Source organism: Capra hircus, chromosome 12, assembly GCF_001704415.2.
Source record: "Capra hircus breed San Clemente chromosome 12, ASM170441v1, whole genome shotgun sequence".
Classification (NCBI taxonomy): Eukaryota; Metazoa; Chordata; class Mammalia; order Artiodactyla; family Bovidae; genus Capra; species Capra hircus.
The window spans coordinates 7,159,333-7,168,176 of record NC_030819.1 but is presented as its reverse complement, the minus strand read 5'-3'; positions in this window follow the sequence as shown (position 1 = coordinate 7,168,176).

Here is an 8,844-nt window from a genome sequence, read left to right as displayed (position 1 = left end):
TTTTGCCTTTACTTCCCTTTGTTCTGTTTTTCTCTCTTTCTCTCTCTCTCCTTTTTGACATGTTAAACTACGTTACTTAAAACCTTTATTAATGCTTGCAGTAACTTTCTGGGTTTCTAATAGGAGGGAAATGCTGTCAAGGTTTTAATAGAGGTTATCAGAGAGTCATTATTGCTTCACAGTAGACATACTAACTTGCTGGTAGTACTCTGCAGCTTAAAATTTCTGTTATAGGCATGTAACCAGGAAAGTCCTTGTCCCCAGACTGTACCAGCTGACTTTAGGAAACTAAATGCTGTACTCAAATCTCTGTCTTAGAATTTACCGATCCACCTTATTTCATTTGTACTCATTTTTGTCCACCAGGACTGTTAAAACATTGGTGTTCATTTTGTATTAATATTTTGTTCTCTTCTGCGGATAAAGAATTGTGGCATTGGGTAACTTCCTAAGAGAGCTGGAGCCACAGCAGAAAGAAAAAAGATGAGCAAACACAACTGAATGGAATATTCCCTTTTTACCCGTCTTTAAATCCTCAGATTCCAGGAGCTTGGTGTTCTCTATGAATGTCTGGCCTCTACAGAGACCATGTCCACCTTGCTTTAAGCAACGCAGATAAGTAATTTCTGAATAGCCTTTGGTAGTAAAGTATGTCCACTGGGTAAGATTTTGATACAAGAAAAGATTTACATGTAGTAATTTTGAAAACAATCTGGGGACCTTGGGTTCTAGATATAAAAGAAGTAACGTCAAATTGAAGTAGATCAGATAAGTAAGCTTAATGAAACGTTCGGAAGAAAATTAATCATACTGTGCCTCTTTTCTTAACTTCATTTTAACTGAGTTCATGTGGAAGAAATAAAAAATTGTACATTTTTTCCCAGCAAATTATAAGGCAATGCTAGACAAAACTGGGAGTGTGGCAAGTAAATGCTTTCACAAAATGTAGGGGATATGGGCAACGCGAAATGTAAAAGTGTCATAAATATTTACGAGTGTGTTTGTGAGTGTACTCAGTTCGCTATGCCTTCTTTATGGAGGCCAGAAATAGTTCACAAATGATTTCCTCATCTTGGTTTTGGCTTTTTTGAGTTTGTGCTGTGAAGTTAAGTCTAGAATACTTACCTGCAAGTCCGATGTCAGTATGTGCTCTGCTTCCAGGTTTCATACATAATCCAAGTCAGTGTTCTGTATGATTTTGCGGTCGTATTAATGGCACAGTGTGTCTTAGGGGTCTTAGTTAGCGTCAGTTAGCTCTATGGTCACATTAACTCCTCTTACTAAGAGTTCCTGGGCTGGACAGGAGTGTTTACTCAGCCTGTGTATAGCTGTGTTATGGTTAGATTGCTGTGCTCACCCCACTGACTATCTGCTATTGAACTAACCTTTGGCCTTTATCATCAACAGTGCTTATACCGAGAAGGCTCAAAGGCAGGAATTTTTCTTCTCAATTCTCTCAGTTTCTTTGTTTCTAAGGCAGTTGTCTTTCCTTGAAATCCAATCAAGTTTTAGAATTGGTGCTCAACCATCAAGGAGCTTAAAAGCATCACTAAAAATGAAAACAGATGTCCAGGTCTTTTTTTTTTTTTTAATAAATGGCATTAATGGGGGGAAAAAAAGGAAAATATTGGCTATCTGCTGCTAATTGCTAACATTTTACCATAACAAAATATATTGTTAGGCTTTCTAAACAACAACACAAGCTGAGTGAGATTAAAATAAGGCATATAAAAATATTTTAGTGGGTAGGCATTAGTTCATAATGTCACAAATGCAGAACACAAGGCATCTGAAAACTTTTATTTGGTAAGTGCTAGCTTTTGTAGCTTAGGTTTTTGAAATTTTCCTATTTTCTTTGTCTACAGTCTGTCTGTACTCGTGTTTGTTTTGATTTTAAAATTTCAGCCCCTTCATGTTTTTTTTTCTTTAGTGTCATAATTTAATTTGGATTTTCTTATCTAGTGCTATGATTTAATTTGGATGTCTTATCTCTTTCTGTGTTTCCTTTGTTGGAAGAGTATAAATCATAATGGCAAAGGTTGTCTCTTTGTCCTAAACCATCATAAATAAGCCCAAAGAACAGGCCATAAAAATGTAAGAAATTCGTAGGTTAAAAAACATGAGCAATATTTTTTGTACCTACCTGGTGTTCGGAGGTAAAAGTACACTTTGCAACTAGTAAATTATTAACACTTTTCTACCAAGGATTTCCTTCTTCGTTAGGGTCTGTGTGACTAATACATAGTCAATTTAAGAATTAGAAAGGTGTCAAACTTGATAAACACATTTTATAGTCATGTATTCAAAAGAGGAATTGGGAATAATGAATATGATTATAATTAGTTGGAATAATTATACAATTATTCTAATAAATATAATGTATGTTAATAATAAAAATGTGCACATTCTTATTGGAGAAGGCAATGGCACCCCACTCCAATACTCCTGCCTGGAAAATCCCATAGAGGGAGGAGCCTGGTAGGCTCTAGTCCATGGGGTCGCCAAGAGTCGGACATGACTGAAGTGACTTAGCAAGCAAGCAAGCAAGCAATGGCGCCCTCATGCTTTGGGCTCTGGTTTTAGATGTTTTAGGTAGAGCCTCTCATTGATCACCTCTAATAAATACCCTGCTGGCATTAGCCCATTTTACACAGGAGGAAGCTGAGGCTCACTGAGGGTGAGCTGTGTCTTCGAGAGTACTCACCTGTGTCTGGTTGGGATGGGGACCTCGGTCTCTAAGGCATTGAAGTTTGTGCTGTTTTGGGGCACTGCCCTGTGTTCATGTTCCATTCTGAGATGGGCACAGAAATCCTGAATTTGAATTTGAATCTAGCTAGTTCGGAGCAATCTAAGGCAATGGCAACCCACTCCAGTACTCTTGCCTGGAAAGTCCCATGGACAGAGGAGCCTGGTAGGCTGCAGTCCATGGGGTCTCAAAGAGGCGGACACGACTGAGTGACTTCACTTTCACTTTTCACTTTCATGCATTGGAGAAGGAAATGGCAGCCCACTCCAGTGTTCTTGCCTGGAGAATCCCAGGGACGGGGGAGCCTGGTGGGCTGCCGTCTATGGGGTCACACAGAGTCGGACACGACTGAAGTGACTTAGCAGTCCTTATTTGCCTCCTGAGCCAATTAGTGTAATTGGGGTACTATTGAGATGTGTCTGCATTGTGAACTCCTTTTCACAGAACCTCACAAAGAATGCTTTTACAAATGTATGTGTATATACCCAGTAAAGGCTTAAAATTTTCTTTGCAAGAAATATCATACAAATGTTACATCAATTACTTTAAACATGAGTAGTGATTTTTTAAAATTGTTTAAAAATTATTTATTTTACTTGGAGGCTAATTACTTTACAACATTGTGGTGGTTTTTGCCAAACAGTGACATGAATCCGCCATGGGTATACATGTGTCCCCTCATCCTGAACCCGCCTCCCACCTTCTTCCCCATCCCATCCCTCAGGGTCGTCCAAGTGCACCAGCTTTGAGTGCCCTGTTTCACACATCAAACTTGGACTGGTGATCTGTTTCACATATGGTAATATACATGTTTCAATGCTATTCTCTCAAATCATCCCACCCTCGCCTTCTCCCACAGCGTCCAAAAGTCTGTTCTTTATATCTGCGTCCCTTTTGCTATCTTGTATATAGGGTCATCGTTACCATCTTTCTAAATTCCATATATATATATGCGTTAATATATTGTACTGGTGTTTTTCTTTCTGACAAAAACAGCTCAGGCAGACTGAAGGGAAGGCAGTGGGTGCCCTCGGATGACTCCTCGGGCGAGGAAAGGCCAAGGGGGCGGGGCTGAACTTTAGAGCATCACCCGATCTGTCAGTGACACCAGTGTTTACGAGCTCTCACTGGGGGTGGGGGTCACTGCTGATCCAGCCCCACTGCATCAGCACCATCGGAGCCCGGGGTGAGGCGCGCACACAGGGTCCCGGAAAGCACCTTTCCGCAGTCTTCCCAGGCAGCGTGGCTTCTGCAGCCCAAGCAGAGCGCACAGGGGCCGTGCCGGGGAGACTGGACGGATATCAAAGTGCCTGGCTAAGTGGAAACGGCCTCCGTTGCCCACCCGCCTGCGGTTCACCCGATACGAGGCCCTGCGGTTTCCGGGAGGGCGACCCTGCCGAGGAAGCAAGCCCCACATCTGGCTGGAGGCCTGGACCGGTGATGGGACGTCAAGAGATGCGGACGGGGCGGGGGTCGGGGCGCTGCTTCTGTGACGCCCTCGCAGGGCAGCTGTCGGGGCTGTCCCTGAAGAGCGCTGCCCTTCGCTGCTAAACACAGAACGTTCCAGAAAACAGAGGAGGGAGAAGGCTGTATCTAAACTTCCGGCAGGACTTAGCTTCTCTGGGCAGTGACAACTTCAAAGGACGGATGGTAGGAGCGGAAACTCTAGGGTTGCGGAGGAAGAGGAATCTCAGGACAAGTTTCTCTCTTGTGCTGTCTGTTTATTGCGTCCATTCCTGGCTGGTGTGTGCACTGACCAGCAGGTACTGAAGACGGCTGACCTACTCAGCAAGTGCTCGAGTGTGGAGTCTCATAGATGCAGGAAGGGGAAGCCAGAGCATCTGGGTACATTTCAGCTCGAATGCCGATAAAATCCACCTCAGATACAAAGCTTGAATTGATGCTATCTTTTGCTTCTACCAACCAGGTGAAAAGCTAAGGATTTGAGTGGGTACCATTCCCGCAAAACTCCAGGTATTAAATCCGAGGCTGGCAGTACCAAAGTCTGCCACTGGGGGGCCCCAGTGATCTGTACAATGACCTTTTCCCATCTGAAAATAAGTGAAAATAAAAGAAATGATTTAAACGAGTGAATTGAATTGTGAAAGATTATATGCAAATGCACCCAAAGCGGTAAGGGGTAAATACAGCACAGTGTAATGTGATAAATATGTGGAGCCGGCTGCCTTCATTAGGGATTGTTTAAATTCCACCTCTGCCTCAGCGCCCTGCACACGAAAAGAAAGAAACTCTCCAGGAAAACGGAAAACAAGGGCTGTTTTCCAGTTCTTTGAACACTATACACGCGTCCACGGCTGCGTGTGTGTTTGTGTACGTGTGTGAGTGGGGAGAGGAGGGGAGGGAAAAGTGTATATATTGATCATACTTTCTTGTGACACCGTGCTCTGCTAAGTGGCTTCAGTTGTGTCTGACTCTCGTTGACCCCATGGACTGTAGCCCGCCAGGCTCCTCTGTCCATGGGATTCTCCGAGCAAGAATACTGGAGTGGGTTGCCATGCCCTCCTCCAGGGATTCTTCCAGACCCAGAGATTGAACCCACTTCTCTTCATCTACTGCACTGGCAGGCGGGTTCTTTACCACGAGTGCCACCTGGGAAGCTACTCTCGTGACACAGTGGTTCTCCAACCTGAGCCTGGCTCAGAGTCACCTGCGGAGCTTGTTAAATACAACTAGCTGGCTCCCCAGCCCATTCAGCAGATCTGGGTGGCCTGAGAATTTGCATTTCTAACAGGGACTTCCCTGGTGGCTCAGAGGTTAAAGCGTCTGCCTCTAATACGGGAGACCTGGGTTCAATCCCTGGGTCGGGAAGATCCCCTGGAGAAGGATCTTCTCCAACACCACAGTTCCAAAGGAGATCTAACCAGTCCATCCTAAAGGAGATCAGTCCTGGGTGTTCACTGGAAGGACTCATGTTGAAGCTGAAGCTCCAATACTTTGGCCACCTGATGTGAAGAGCCAACTCACCGGAAAAGACCCTGATGCTGGGAAAGACTGAAGGCAGGAGAAGGGGACAACAGAGGATGAGATGGTTGGATGGCATCACTGGCTCAACGGACATGAATTTGAGTGGTGGAGGACAGAAGAGCCTGGTGCGCTGCAGTCCATGGGGTCCATTTATGTTCATCTTGAGTCTGCCTTGTTAAGCCAAATTATAAATAGCCTATGAAGTGAAGAGGGGAGAAGAAAAACTGTCCTGAGATTATTTCACAATCAAATCTAAAGGGATATTTCTTGAAACTCTAGCTTGGGGACTGTGAATACAAAATGCTTGTAAGCTATTAAAGAGCAGACGGTGACGCTGTTCAATTTTACTGCTCCACATTCAAATGAGCTTTTAATTAAAATATGTATGGATGCTCTTAGTACTAGGGACTTAACTCCCAAGTCTTGTCCCATCTTCAGAGGGCAAGTTCCAACGCATACAAGAGTGACGGCCTTGGGGGTGGGGTCTGTGGTGGTGCACAGGACTTTGTCAGGCTTGCAGTGGGGAAGTCCTTGGTTTCATCACTGTAGAGGCATCCCGTCAGTGGGCAAGCACCCCATTTGTCAACTACCTTCATCACCTGCCCAATAATTAGACAGTATTGCCCAACCCTTTTGGTCCCAAAGACCAGTTTTGTGGGAGATAAGTTTTTCTGCCGTAGGGGGCGGGTGTGGGGAATGGTTTGCAGATGACTCAAGCACATTGCATTTATTGGGCACTTTATTTTATTATTATGACACCAACTCCACCTCAGATCATCAGGCATTGGGTCCCAGAGGTTGGGGACTCCTGAGCTTGAAGATGTTGGCATTGGTTTCATTTTTTTTAGCCACAAGTGAATTTTTCTGGCATTGGGGTGTAGCATTTTTTCTCTTTTCACACATGTGATGAATCAGAGCCACATTCTCCCAGGAAACTGGCATAGTCATACTTTTAACTGGATGATATCTATGAATTAATTTGAAAAAACTGGCATTCCTCAGCCCTGTCATAAAAAATAATGAAAAAATAGAAGTAATCAGAATATTCTGAAGGTGGAGTTGGAGGCAAGTGTTTGTTTGCTGTTTCCTAGTATGAATTCACAAGCATCATAGTGAAATCCACTGACTCAGAGCAGTGGTTCTCAAGCCTGGCTGACGAACAGAACCTTTAGAGAAAATAGGGTTTCCCCGGTCCTATGTTACCTGTGAATTAGAACGCTCAGGGGTTGGTGGGGTGCATTTTGGTGCAGGAATATATATTTTTATAAATCTCCCCACAAGATCCTGTTAATTAGTCATTTGGGGGAAAATCCCATGGACAGAAGAGCCTGGTGGGCTACAATCCAAGGGGTCGCAAGACTCAGACACGACTTAGTGACTGAACCACCACTGCTGGTTTGGTGTACGTGACGAGTCATCCTTTCGTGCCTTCTCTTGCACTCTTGTGCCTTCTCTTGCACTCTCGTGACTTGCCAGTGACTGAATCACTGATGAATTCTGAGTTTTCTCATTGCATGTAATTGCTAAATAGAGAATTTTCCAGTTGAAAGCTTCCAACTATACTGAAACCAGCTTCAGATATGTCCTAGAATATACATTTTCCCCAGAGCTCAGTCAGTTCACATTAATTAATTGTTTTGGAAGGAACAAAAACATACTTGCTCACCTGTGCACTGGAGTATTAATTGATTAATCAATAGAAATTGGAATATTACCATGTTCAACACCTACCAAGTCCTTTGCTCAGTGAGCCACAAAATCACCATTTTCCAAGAGCCTAAGAAGCTCTGCCACCTAGAACAGCATGCGTGCGTGCTAAGTCGCTTCAGTCGTGTCCAACTCTTTGCGACCCCATGGACTGTAGCCCACCAGGCTCCTCTGTCCATGGGGTTCTCCAGGCAAGAATACTGGAGCGGGTTTCTGCTTTTCCCAAAGCAGTGTAAAGGAAGACTCAGCCAGGGGCAAGATGTGCTGAGAAAAGGGAAACGGAGAATGACTCACGGGCTCCAAGCGAGGGCGCTCACTCAGGTTGTCAGTGCTTTCAGCAGCATTTATTATTTCCACGTTTTGCTTCCCTGGTGGCTCAGCTGGTAAAGAATCCACCGGCAATGCGGGAGACCTGGGTTCGATCCCTGGGTTGGGAAGATCCCCTGGAGAAGGGCAAGGCTCCCCACTCCAGTATTCTGGCCTGGAGAATCCCATGGACTATATAGTCCATGGGGTCACAAAGAGTCAGACATGACTGAGCGACTTTCACGTTTACTTGTGTCAGTATGTGGGATGGAGGGAAAGATAGCTGACAACAATGCCTAACATCATAAGCAAATACCGTGACACAAAAGATAATGTAGCGTGTAAAGATTTCATCAGATGTCTCTGTGTTCTTTCTTACGACTGCATGTGGACCCACAGATGTTCAACATGAGCTATGTGTGTTCAGATGTATTTATTTGTGTGTAGATGATGCACACACAACTTTTTGTCCTTCCCTCTCCCCACGCACCTTCCTGAGTTTGTGGATGTCTAGGATGCAACAGAAAATCTTCAAACAGAGCAGAGCTGGGGGTGCAGGGGCAAGTGAAGGACTCTGAGCTGTCTAATTATCACAGTGTCTCCCCTCCACCCCCGCCGCCCCATTAAAGGGTTTCTTTGAGTCAGGGACTTTGCTAAGCTTCCTATATTCACTGGGAAGCCCACGTGGCTCCAGTGGGAAAGCATCCAGCTGCTAAAGCAGGAGATGCAGGAAGATCCTCTGGAGAAGGAAATGGCAACCCACTCCTGTATTCTTGCCTGGGAAATCTCATGGACAGAGGAGCCTGGTGGGCTACGGTCCATGGGGTCACAAAGAGTTGGACACGACCTAGCAACTGAGCATGCATGCTATGTTCGTTATGTCATTTAATTTCTTTATAATAGTCTCATAGCTAAATAGTATTATCCCATTTTACAGATGAGGAAATTAAAGCTTAGTGAGGTTAAGAGACTTGCCTAGGGTCACAGAAGTCTATAAATAGTGGAGTACAATTTGAACTTAAGTCAAACATAAAAGTCCATGCTTTCTTGGTTTTACCTGCTACGCCAGCTGTAAGGTAATGGGAATTGTACCCGCTGGT